Below are 14,278 nucleotides of genomic sequence, written 5' to 3'. Positions count from 1 at the left end.
GTGAGATCCTCTATCATCCCGGAAAAGCCAATGTAGTGGTCGATGCCCTGAGCAGAAAGGGTCCCGGGCAAGTAGCTAGCATGGTTCAGATCTCACCTCAGCTAGCAGAGGATATGGTTAGATCCAGCATTGAGTTTGTGGTAGGTCAGCTTCACAACTTAACGTTGCAATCTGATCTGTTGGAAAGAATAAAAGTCGCTCAGATGACAGATCCGGAGTTAGTGAAAATCCGAGATGAGGTGTTGGCTGGTCAAGCCAAGGACTTTTCAGTGTCAGATAGTGGGATGCTTTTGTATAAAGCCAGAGTTTGTGTTCCGAACAGTGTGGAACTTAGGAATGAGATCTTTGAGGAGGCTCATTCTACCCCGTATTCTCTGCATCCCGGCACCACCAAGATGTACCAAGATTTGAAACCGTACTTCTGGTGGAGCGGTATGAAGAAGAATTTGGTAGAATTCGTATCGAGATGCCTCACTTGTCAGCAGATTAAGGCTGAACATCAGAGACCAGCAGGGTTGTTGCAGCCTCTAACCCTACCAGAATGGAAATGGGAAGATATCACGATGGATTTTGTGGTCGGGTTACCTAGGACCACGGGTTTGTATGATTCCATCTGGATAGTGGTGGACCGATTTACGAAATCTGCTCATTTTCTGCCGGTTAGAACAACGTTGACAGTGGATCAGTTGGCAGAACTGTACGTCAGAGAGATAGTGAGACTTCACGGGGTACCGAAGTCTATAGTTTCGGACAGGGATCCGAAATTCACCTCCAAATTTTGGCAAAGTTTGCAACGGGCAATGGGTACGAAGCTGAAATTCAGTACAACATTTCATCCTCAGACAGATGGTCAGTCCGAAAGGACAATTCAGATATTGGAGGATATGTTGAGAGCCTGTGTTATGGACTTTGAAGGCTCATGGAGTAAGTATCTACCGTTGATAGAATTCTCTTACAACAACAGTTATCAGAGTACGATAGGGATGGCTCCCTATGAACTGTTGTACGGTAGGAAATGCAGATCCCCTATCCACTGGGATGAGACAGGGGAGAGGAAATACCAGGGTCCAGAGTCAGTTCAGCGGACCAATGAGGCGATAGAGAAAATAAAAGCTAGAATGCTTGCCTCACAAAGCAGACAGAAGAGTTACGCAGATCCGAAACGCAGAGATGTTGAGTTCCAAGTAGGGGAACATGTGTTTTTACGAGTATCTCCGATGAAGGGGATTAAACGTTTCGGGAAAAGAGGCAAGTTATGCCCTAGATTTACAGGACCTTTCGAGATTCTCGAGAAGATAGGTCAAGTGGCATATCGGTTAGCATTGCCTCCAGCCTTATCAGCAGTTCACAACGTATTCCATGTCTCGATGTTGAGAAAATACGTTTCAGACCCCTCTCATATACTCAGTTATGAGAGTCTCCAGCTTCAGCCAGACATGACTTATGAGGAACAGCCAGTGCAGATCCTGGATAGAAAGGATAAAGTCCTTCGGAATAAGACCATAGCATTGGTCAAAGTTCTCTGGAGAAGCAGTAAGGTGGAAGAAGCCACCTGGGAGCTTGAATCAGATATGCGAGCTCAATATCCAGAGTTATTCAGGTTAGATTTCGGGGACGAAATCCTTTTAAGGGGGGGATAGTTGTAAAGCCCGCTTAGTTAATTTGGAAATTAGCAGTTGTTTATGATTAATTATGGAATTATTTATAGCTATTTAAATAATTTATCATGCTGTTATTTATGGGATTCAGAAATGCATGGTTATGTTTAGTCAGTAGTTTTCATATTTTGCATTTCCGGTGCCCGGTATTTTGGAACTCGGCGTTTGGCTCAGTAGAAATCACAACTTAGTATGTTAGTAGTTTGGGGACGGGTTTTAGACATTGGGAATGTCGGGAATGGCCGGGAATTTAGAATTTCCCAAAAATACCCCTTTAGTATGATTTATGTGGTTTTAAGGTGGAGGGGCAAAATGGTCTTTTTGCCCCATTAGTATTTTGTCTTTTGTGATTTTATGAAATGAAAAATAATTAATTATTTAATGTTTACTTGGCTGAAATGAAATATGATAAGTGGATATTTATGTTTATTTCTTTCATTTTTACAAAAACACTTAGAAAAGAAAAATTGAATTTTCAAACACACTCTCTTTTTCCTCTCTATTTCGGCTGGTTACTTGGGGTGCAAAGGCTGGGTTTTCTTCAATTTTCAAAGCTAGATTCAACCTATAATTGTGAACTCTTGCTTGTGGTAGGTGTTTCTTAACTTTCTCTCTTTAATTTGTTGGAAAAAAATGATGAAAATGGTGATGCATGCATGATGTTTTGGTGTTGTTGCTGCTGGTTATTGTTGTTGTTGTTTCTGTGATTAAAGTGTTGAATTCAGTAGGTTTAATGTGATGGAATTGCATGCTTGAATTCTTGTTCTAGTTGGTTAAGTGTTTATGTGAAGAAGTTATGAATTTTTGAATGAAATGGTTCAATTTGTTTCTGTGAAGTTGCTGGATGTTCTTGTGTGTTTTCAGAAGCTTATTCATGCTTAGTTAAGTAGAATTAACCAGGTTTTATTGCATGATTAGTGGATTTTAACCAAGTTGAGTTTTGGAACTCAAAGCTTGGTCTTTAATGGTGTTTTGTGTATCTGTGAATTCTGGGTTAGTTTGTTGCCTTGGATTTGTTCTATGGGGTATTTAGAGCAAGTCTGGAAGGTTTGGAATCATTTGGGTTTGATTTGATCAAGTTTGGAATTTTTGAAAAATTCCTGCGAGGAACCGGAATTCCGGTTGTGCAACCGGAATTCCGGATGGGTGTCCAGTAATTCCCAGAACCGGAATTCCGGTTGGGCAACCGGTCTACCGGTTGGGGAATTTTTCCGAACCCGTGTTTTCCTCGTTTTTATGTTTTTAGGGGTATTGCCATGCTTTTTATCGATAGGGAAACTTTTAGTTCTTAGTTTAAGTCCCCGGGAAGTGATTTAGCGTGTCACTTATAGCGTTGTGATTTTTATGGTTTAGGAGCCAGTAATCCGCCACTCAGCTTCAGTTCCAGTCAGGTTGACCGGCACACCTGAAATCGGAATCCAGGTAAGATCAGTATAACAGTATGCATATGTAGATTACATGTTTAGCGTGCATGTAGGAAGCCTGCTAGATTACATTAGTTATGTATATAGGCTTCGAACCATCCAACCCTGTCACGTCGGTACAGGCTGGAGTATGACCAGCAGCCGGAGTATGACCGGTTCGACCGATCAGGCTGACATTTGGTTGGTGGTTCAGTGCTATTGACCTATCCCGTCGGTACAGGCTGGAGTATGACCAGCAGCCGGAGTATGACCGGTTCGACCGATCAGGAGGATACTTGTCAATAGTACCGTCCCTATGAACGTTCAAAACTCAGTACCATGTTGGACATGGCAGTAGTGGCTCAGTACCATGTTGGACATGGCAGTAGCGGGACTCAGTATCGTGTTGGACACGGCAGTTAGAATTATGTATGATATTATTATGCTTTTCTTACTGAGTCTGTCGACTCACAGTTTATGTTCATGTGTAGGTAAAGGCAAGGCTATAGCTGATGGACCGTGAGCGAGCTTATGAGATTGTATATGTCGGGGCGGTTAGGCCTGGAGCGTACGATCCTCGGGACAGCAAGGCTGAATTTTTGTAACTGGTCGTTAGACGACTTTTAATTTTATGTAATAGTTAAACAGTTAAAACTTTTGTAAATGATTTTATAAATCGGGATCCCGAGTCTTTTGTAATATGGTTTATAAGTTTAATTAAAAAGCAAAATTTTAATTAATCACGTTTTTCCATAAACCTCGTTGATTAGCAACGAGCTGCACAGTATGTTTAAAAATCACGTAATACGCCTATGTTAGTTAGGGTGTTACATAAATATATCATATTAAGCCTAGATATTTTTAGGTTTTGCTAATAAGCAACTACATCTTCTCTTATAAGTCTTAAATTTATTTTTGAGGAATTTACGCTGAGTGGCGTAACACTGTAAAAAATACCACATTTAACACTACCTAATTAATTTTAGAACTAGGCATCGATACCGCACTTTGCGCGGTTGTTTAGAAACTTTTTATTTATGTTATGAAAAATAATTTTAATAGGTTAAAATATTAAGTCACATTATTTAATTGAAGGCTAATTAGGATTTTTACCCCGTGAACTTTGACATGTACTAAATCATACCCTTTGAACTTTTAAGGTCGTTAAAAATGCGTCCTAAACTATTGAGATTGTTGGATTTAAGGACTTTTGTCTAAATTCATTCAATTTTACTATTTCAATGATTGTTTATGTACTAAACCATGCTCCCTAGACTTTGATCTCTACCAAATCATGGCCCTCAAACTTTGACATGTACTAAATCATGTTCTCTGAACTTTCATTCATGTTAGACTCTTTTACTAAAATTGGACAAAAATCTTTAAATCCAACAATCTTAATAGTTCAGGGGGCATTTTTAACGAACTTTAAAGTTCAGAGGACATGATTTGGTACATGTCAAAGTTCAAGGAGACATATACTGCTATCTTGTTTAAATTTTATATATAATTAGTGGCACATACTACATTTTACTCTTTCATTTCCTATCTATGTGTATTAAATACCACATGAATAAGAGATACACTTACAAAGAATATACATATTGTTTTTTAATATAAAAATACAAAATATTTTTTTTCTTTTAATAAAAGAACACAAATAGTTTTTCGTATAATAAATTAATGTGAAAAAATTAACTTGTAGAAGATGAATAGTGATATTGATCGTACATTAATTATATGTGGATCATGTATAATAATTAAATTAGTTAATATATCTTTTTTTTTACTAAGTTAATATTTTTTTAAAAAAAATAAAAAGGAAAAAATAAAAAAAAATAGTATATTTTATAATAATAATAATAATAATATTTATACAATCCTTTTATAAGTATATACGTATTTAAACAATTTCAAGTTGTTATTAATATTATTATATTATTACAGTAATGGATTAACTAGTTAGAAGTTATGTGCCAATGCACGTAAATATTAGTTTTTTTTAGAGTTTAGTTCTTTGTTGTTTTATTTAGATTGTATTTAAATGTATGATCATGCGAATGATTTATTTTATTAAAGTAATATGTGTGCTATCATATTTGGTTAGTAAAATATAATTAGGTATATTTAAGTCAAAACAAATAATACTTATTATTTACTTATAGAAAATTTAGAAGATCAAGATAAAAGTTTTGTAAAATTTAAAACAAACATTATGTAACTAAAATTAAAGAAAATGTTCGATCTTAAAATAGAAGAAAAAATTATTAAAAAGGTCTTAATATATAGAATATTATTTGAAAAACTAAAAAGAGTATAGTGAAACTTCTCCCTAATCTTCCATTGGTTCAGCTGCTTGAATAGTGTATTGATTGTACTTTGAACTCATTGTTCGTTTTGGATCTACATACAACTGAACTCTCCATTTTTGGTCGATAATTTCTCTGTAGTTTTTTGGACAAACAACCTATGTTTCTGTAAAAATAATTAGTAATAAGATTTAATATACTTCTATTTATGAATAGGTATAAGTTTTATATATTTATTTTTTTATATTTATCTTGTCCGAATATGACTTTAATTGAACTGCAGTACATGAGAATATGTTTTCTGCAACATCTCCGAACATCACAACATCTAGCAACTCGGTACCATCGTCGAGTTGTACATAGGTCCTTGCACTAATAATTTTTATAGAATATATAACGGTTAATATGAATATCAAATAAGTTCAAATATTAATTTAGTTATGATGTGTTTGCCGTGGTGTGGGAAGACATCTATTTTCGCATTTTGGATTCTCACAATCTGTTTTTTCATTGTCGTTGTAGAACATAAGTTTCTTATTACATAAATCACACGACATGTAATAAAAATCTTGGTTGATGTAGCAAGATACACAACATATCGAGTGTTGTTCTCTTTAGCAACTCTCAAGCTATTTCTGCAATTAAATTAAACACATAAAAAAATAAAAATAATATACATGTGGTATATTATTTAAAGAAAATAATATACCACATGATTGTAATGAAATTTCATGTGGTATATATTGGTAGACACCCCAAGCATTATGGAAAATAAAAATGAATTAAAAAATAAATAATCATCGATCATACCAAAACAAAACTAAAAATTTCATTTAAATAATTATCTAGGCTTCAAAGAAAACCACTGTTTGGTACCTTATGTTTTTCAAGCGACCACCGGATAATGCATCTGTTGCATAGGCTCTAAAAAAATCTTTAACTCATCCATCTTTTTATCACCGTACTACAATCTATATACCATCAGAGCACAAATTCACCAAAAACTTAAGCATTCTTCACTTTAAATATTACACTACTACAAATATACAAGTAGTTAATTTGAATACCACGTCTTCGTATATGCAATAACTTTGTAGGGATCTTACCTAATAAAAATACCGGACCAACCCCAGGAGTAAAGCGACTTGAATCAGGATGGCTCTTTAAAGAATAAGTAAATTATTAAAAGCAAGTACTTTATCAAGCTCCTCCACAACCTGTGTAACTCCGTGACTCGAAATCTAAAATTTATAAGATAATGCAAATGATACATGCCAAAATATAAGTACTCTAAAAAATATCATATTATAATACTTTTAGCAAATCATCGATCATGTTTGATGACACAAACATTAATGTAAAGGCAATTATGTGTGAAGTAGAGAGTATACGTGGCTCTTGTTTTAGACTTCAGTAAAGTAAGAGCAGAAGAGATGTGTTTCTCAATCAGTTTCCTTGTATGCTCCCTGAACAAGTCCGCAACATGCTGCATGAAGCAGAAATATCAAAATAAACACCTATGGACCAGCTGTAGAAAGACTATCATTTGTATACTGAAAAGGTACCTCATCAGAAAGCCTATACAAGAGTTGTGCTTCCTTGAGGCTAAATAGCTGCTCTACACTGATATCTAAGAAAATCATAGAAAATATTATCACTTAAGGAAAAGTAAAAGAAGACTTCAAATTTAAGCATGTGGGTGTGGTATAAAGTATAAACCAACTAATCACACGGGCCTTTAACAAACTGTGGGATAACTTCACAACTTATTTTTTGTTTTAAAATACTTTTGGAAGATACTGATAAAGCGATCACTACCAATCACTCCAATAACTTAAGGCTAAGAATGTAAAAAACAATTGATCAAATCATTTCTTCAACCAAATAAATCCAAAATATAAAGAAACAATGCACTGACAATCATACCTCATTTACAAATTACAATTGACATTAAACTAAAAATTCGTAAAAAACCAATATATATATATGGATATATATAAATACAAAGTCATCTTCTATTAGCCAAATTTGACTAAATTTAGACAAATTTAACATTCAAATAATAAACCAAAGCACAAAATAGAGGTGTACCTGGAAGAAAACGGAGACCGGAACCAGAGCCCTCACCTATGGCAGACGATGACGACGATGAGGGCTTTGGGGACTTCAAATTTTCTCCAATGACTCATGTTCATACCGCCTCCTCTATTTCCACTAATCTGAAGACCAGCTCCTCCACTGATTTATTCTCCGACGATGATTGGGGCGACTTCGTAACCATTCCTTCTAATCAGATCAATGGTTGATTTGAGTTCTCCAATAGAACATGCGTTCATTCGTCTTTTAGTCCTTCCTAGAACCAAAACCCCTTGTACCTTTTTGGGAATTCAGCAATGGATGGTAATGAATCTACGATGTCTCGGGTTGAATCGGTACCTAGTGGAGTCGAGTTGGCGAAGGTTTAGTGGGTTAAAGCTCAGGGAGCTATTCTGTTATCGTTGTTTGGGGAGACTAAGGAGGAAGAGAATAGATGAAGATATATACGCAGATAAGGAAACCTAAACGATTTGGAAAAAAAATTATAAATGAAAATAAATTGGGAATTTTTTAAGTTAACGAGAGAATCAAATCTACTAACATCGTTAAATTTAACAGAATATTCTTTTATTTTTAAAGTATATTCTGTTAAACCAAGAAATGTCGTTAGATAGACACTTTTAATACATAAAGATATAATAAACATAATATTTATTTCATATTTTTTTTTTGGAATTAATTGTGTACTATTTTGTCTCTTTTCTATGTTTATGTTTAATGATTTAGTCATAATAATAATAAATACTCCATTTATTACTACAAAATTGATACCACTTTATTCCCATTATAAATAGATAATTAAATGAAAAAATAGAACAAAATTAATAAAATTAAAAAAAATTGAGAGAACACAGATTAGAGAAAAAAAAAAAACCTTTGAACAGAGGTTATATTTATTTAATTGAAATGTCAAACATAATAACAACCTAAACAAAATAAGTAAAAAAAAAAAAAAAGAGAGACAAACAAAGCTCCGAGAAAACAACAAATATTACAAAAAGATAAAGAATAAAACTCTCAAACTAATACACATGAGTGGATTTAAAATTTAGAACAACCGTTTAGAACTAATTAATATTGAGTCATATAAGGAATTATGAGCTACTCCACTCATTGAGTTTTGAAATAAAATCTTGTAATTTTTGTAAAGAACCTCCACAAGAAGGGAGCTTGGAAGAGCCTTCACCTTCAAAGTTAGAATGTTTTTCCATTTTGTCGGGGCCATGAAGTTACACTTTCGAGAAATAATCTCAACCTCCCAATGGTTGAGCCGCTTAATGTTCTTGAAGTTGTCCACTAACACCTGCAATCTAACCGAACAACACTATTGCATAGTTTAAATAATTTGTTAATAAATCAAAATACCATTAAATAGTTCCAAAGTCATTGCTCTTCGTCACCAAAAAATTTAGCTTAAGATTATTTTCTCTTGCAATCGAGTAAAACAATATTAGAAGATACAATAGTCACATAATAATAATCCTTATAAAAAATTAACTATTTTAATATATTTATATGTTAATCAAGCAAATTAAATTAAAAAAAAATTATACTAACATAAAAATATGGTTGAATAGGGTGGTTGTATGGTATTAACATATGTTGTTGTGTAGGATAGTGTTTGGTATACTTTTTTTTTTTTAAGAAAAAATTATATTGTGATTTTACCTTCATCACCTCAAACTCTTTTGTTTCTTTATTATTTTAAAATATGTTATTTTTTTTTTATACTTTTGACAAATATGACTTTTTTTTTTTTCCTTTTTTGCTTAACTATGAAAAGTATGAGACTTATTTTCAATTTTTGAAATCCCAATTATTCATTCATAAATATGTCATATTAAGCCTAGATATTTTTAAGTTTTGCTAATAAGCAACTACATCTTCTCTTATAAGTCTTAAATTTATTTTTGAGGAATTTACGCTGAGTGGCGTAATACTGTAAAAAATACCACATTTAACACTACCTAATTAATTTTAGAATATACCGTTGTTTAATTAATTTCTTTTTAGGAATGTGTATACGTATTTACATTCTCTTTCTTCTTATATGTGTTATGTAACAAATCAATTATCATGCTGATACACATTTTATTTTATTTTATTTTTGTTTCTTTCGCTTTTTTCTTCTTTGTTTTTTTTTATTTTGCTGATTACTTTGTTTTGTCTTAATGTAACTCATGAATAGACAGTGAAATTATTTTTTTAATAGTGATTTACACTTGTCAAACATTCTTTTATTATTATTATTATTATTATTATTATTATTATTATTATTATTATTATTATTATTAAATATTTTAAGTTTTTTGGTATCTTAAACAATAAATAACATAATATAGCCTAAATATATAAAAAAAAAAAGAAACAAAAAAGTTTCTTTTAATATTAGTCGTCCTTTTTTGGAGATAGAAAAATATATGTTTCTCACATATTAAAATAGTTATTTTATTATTTATATATGTGTAAAATTCTGAAATAAATTTTTAATGGAAAAGTAACCAATTTTGTTATTTTATTTACATCAAAAGTAACCAAATGGTCGCTTTTTTCAAAACTCCCAAAAAGTGAATTTCTGGAAACGAGATTTCTCCCGTTTTTTCCATTTTCGGTAATTGTTTTGTATTTCGGTATGTATGCTAATGTGGCACAACGTTATTTGTGCAAATAATTTTCCTAAAGGTATTTTTGTAAATAAAATAAATTTTAGGTATAATATTGAAAAAGCCCCTTTATTTTTTCAGTTGAACTAATTAATCAAATTGAGCAATTTTTTTTATTTTAGAAAACCTTTCTTTCAATTAGTGTAAGAAAATAAAGAAGAAGAAGAAGTGATTAACAAATAGATGAGTAAATACAATAAATATTAAATAAATTGAATATATTTTCTAATACTTCATATATTATTTTTTTTATTGATTGAATTTATATTCAAAACACTTTAGATCCAAATACATAGAAAAAAAATAATAGATGTTATAAAAAAAACACATAAATAAGAAATTGTAAAAAAAAAGAAAAAAAGAACAGCTACTGCACATTAAAAAAACGGTTATAGTCTTTAAAAAAGTAAAAATAATAAGATTATTAATTTAATAAAAACTGCTACATGTATATCATACATACATACATGTGGCTTCAATATTAAAAAAGATAATTAGAAAAATCTAATACAACATCCCTATGATAAACAAATAAATTAAAGCCATTAGATTAAAAATTAAGAGTTATAAAAATGCCATTATTCATAAGAACAAAAGTGGTGCTCTCACTTAAGGAATATCCTATATATATTAGAATAACAAACAAGGAAAATATACGATACTTTACAGAGAACAATTAGAGATGAAAAATATAATTGAATTTTCTACTCTCTCTCTCTAAGCTCACACACCTATTCTCTCTCTAGCTCACCTACACACCACTCTCTCTAGTTTGCTCAGTGTGTTGTGTTCTTCCATATCTCAATCACAATATCTCATGAGTTGAGTACACACTATGATCACTAAATTATATTCGTCCAACAAGTTCTTTTGGTTTGGATGTTTGATTGTATAGTACGAAAAGATAGCGAGAAAACCCTGATAGGTAACAAGAAGTAAAAATATTTGAATAAATAGTTTGGTTTGCATTATGTATAACTGTGTTGAGATTCATGGTTTATGGTTCATATCATATTAAATAATTTTTTTTATTAAATCTAAATACTTTATACTCTTCCATTGCAAGTCTGCTAAGCCAATAGTGAGTTCATGTCTTGAAAACTAAGGATGAAACCCATGATTGTTTCAAGAATGTGAAAGCATTAATAGAAAATCAAACAAGGAAAAAAAAAGGTTAAGAGGTTAAGAACTAATAACGACATTGAGTTTTTTTTTTTTTTTTAGATTTCTTCACTAATTATTGTAAGAAAGCTAGTATTGCAAGACATAAGACACCTCAACATAATGTTTTAAATGAAAGATTAAATAGATTCATACTTGAAAGAGTAAGATGCATGTTGTTAAGTGATAGAATCCCGGAGATTTTGTGGGTAGAAGCTTTCTTGAAAGCTTGTTACTCAATCAACAAGTGTTCCTTAACAACCTTGAACATGAAGACACCTAAAGAAGCTTATTTTGGTCATGCTTCAAATTATGACAGATTAAGGGTATTTGGTTGTGTTGCCTATGCACACATAAGGCAGGATAAATTGGAACTTTGGGAAAGTGTATGTTTTTTGGTTATCTCGAAAGGGTTAAAGGATAAAAGTTATGGTATCTTGAGCCAGGTCACAAAAAGTATATCATAAGCCGAGATGTTGTGTTCAATGAATCATAAATGGCCTACACGATCAAGGAAACCACAATAAGTTCCAAGCTCAGAAGTTGACAAGGTTTAGGTGGAGCTTAGTGAGGATCGTGAAGAACCTATTGTTGAAAATGGAACTTGGCTTAGTGAAGACGAAGGCCAAGTGCAACCTAAAGCAGAAGAACCTAAAAATGGATATTCACTAGAGATAGAACAAGGAGGCAGATAATGCCACTGAGATGTATGGTTATGCTGATCTTATATCAGTTTCTCTAATAAAAACTAGTGAGGTGCTTGACATTGAGCCAAAGAGTTACAAGGCTACCTTAGAAAGCAAGTAGAGAGGATAATGATTGAAAGCCATGGATGAAGAGATGACATCACTTCATGACAATCGTGCATGGATACTGGTGAAACTTCCAAATAGGTACACACTGGTGAGCTGTAAGTGAATCTTTAAAATGAAAGATGTGATTCTTGGTATTGAGGAATGCAGATACAAAGTAAGACTGGTTGCAAGAGGCTTCACTCAACGAAAAAAAGGATTGATTTCAATAATGTTTTTTCACCAGTAGCTAAACATAGATCCATTAGAATTCTATTGGCTTTGGTTGCTAATTATGATCTTAAATTGGAATAGATGGATGTTAAAACTGCATTTTTGTATGGAGAACTTGATGGAACCATCTACATGAACCTGAAGGGTTTGTAGAGAAAGAAATGGAAGACCTTGTCTGCAAACTAAACAAGTCTTCATATTGTTTGAAAAATTATCCTAGACAATGGAATATGAGATATTATGAAATCATCACTTGAATCAAGCTCAAAAGGAACAATTATGACAACTGTGTGTATTTCAAATTTAACTCAGATGCATCTTATATTTTCTTACTTCTGTATGTGGATGATATCCTCATAGAAAGGAACATCAAGAATGAGATTGCTAAAGTGAAAGATGAGTTGAATATAGAGTTTGAAATGAAAGGCTTAGGGGCTGTAAATCGAATCTTAGGATGAGAGATTAAGAGATATAGGGAAAAGAAGAGTCTATTTATGTCTCAAGAGATATAACTAGAGAAGGTTCTGAAGAAATTTGGCATGTCTGATGTCAAACCTGTGTCTACTCCCTTATCCCAACAATTTTAACTCAGCATGGATCAAGCTTCTGATGCAGATGTAGAGAAGGAAAGTATGGATGGCATCCCATATGGAAATAAAGCGGAGTCACTCATGTATGCGATGGTTTGTACCAGACAAGTCATAGCATATTATGTTAGCTTAATGAGTAGATGGCCAACCCTGGTAAAGCACACTGGGCAGCTCTAAAGTTGATACTTAGGTACATCAAAGGTTCACTTAGGAGAAGTTTAGTGTCTGGTGGAGCTACTAATACTCTGAAAAAGTCAGCTGTACTCGAAGGGTTTGTGGACTCTGATTATGCTGGATGTTTGGACTTTAGAAAATCCCTAACATGGTATGTTTTTTTTACTGCATTTGGCACTGCAATTAGTTTGAAGGCTAACTTACAAAAGGTGGTAACTTTTTCAACTATAGAGGTAGAGTACATTATTGCTTTGAAAGAAGCAATTTAAAAGGAACTTCAGTTAAGAGGAATAGCTAAGGAATCGAAGATCCAAGAGTAAGTTATCACAATCAATTGTGATAGGCAAAGTGTTATTCACATGTCGAAGAATCAAGTCTACCACAAAAGAACCAAGCATGTGGATGCGAAGTTACATTTTGTCATAGATGTTATTACTGAAGGTGCTATTGTGATGAAGAAAATTTAAAAAAAAGCATAACTGCTTCAGACATGATTACAATTTTTTTTTCCAAACAACAAGTTTTATTAATATTTGGACCAAATTTGTTTCCGTACTGTTTTTATTATGTGGTTTGGGTTGAGGATAAAGGTACGTTCTCATGATAGGGAATGGAAATATTGGGTAAATGTATTAGGAGTACTGTATTCTTTTATTTTCTCTTTCAATTAAATTTCTTTTAGTCCAAGACACTCATGCCTAGAGAGAGAGGGACGAGATCCGTGTTAGAAATTTCTTTGTGGGATGTTGACAGTGGCAAGGCATCGAAACTTGGAGCTGGAGATGGATCCAGATGCATGGAAAGGGGATTGGAAAGTATGGAGCGCTTCTGGTCATTCAACTATATATTACGGGTATATAAGTGTGATTTGTATCTTTTTTCAGTTTGTGGATTTTACTCTGTTTGTGTAAAATTCGGTTGAAGTAAGTTGCTGGTTTGTTTTGTTTGTGATGTACTGTTGAGATTTGTGAGGTTGTGTCTATGGTTCTAGTAGGTATTATATGGTTCATGTGCATTTGTGTTAAAAATTTTCTTCTTCCACAGAAGTGTTAAATTTTAATCCTTATCCTAAAATTAACTACCCATCTTTCTGTTTATTGAGAATCCCACGATCTCATTTCACTTCTTGTTATAATTTTTGATTTAGATAATCATACGATTCAAGTTAGGCTAGTTTCTCTCATTCTGTACCACTAAA

General features: G+C 32.7%; 1 long non-coding RNA gene across 1 annotated transcript; it reads right to left on the bottom strand.

Moving 5' to 3' along the window:
- Positions 1-6,652: 6,652 nt before the first annotated feature.
- LOC133033342 (uncharacterized) lies at positions 6,653-7,364 on the bottom strand. Its single transcript, XR_009685584.1, has 2 exons — positions 6,936-7,364; positions 6,653-6,856 (listed from the first exon to the last, which is right to left on the bottom strand). It is a non-coding gene; the product is annotated as an uncharacterized LOC133033342 (long non-coding RNA).
- Positions 7,365-14,278: the final 6,914 nt, after the last annotated feature.

Source organism: Cannabis sativa, unplaced genomic scaffold, assembly GCF_029168945.1.
Source record: "Cannabis sativa cultivar Pink pepper isolate KNU-18-1 unplaced genomic scaffold, ASM2916894v1 Contig4, whole genome shotgun sequence".
NCBI lineage: Eukaryota > Viridiplantae > Streptophyta > Magnoliopsida > Rosales > Cannabaceae > Cannabis > Cannabis sativa.
The sequence above is the reverse complement of the archived record's forward strand: the minus strand, read 5'-3'. Positions and strand labels throughout refer to the sequence as shown.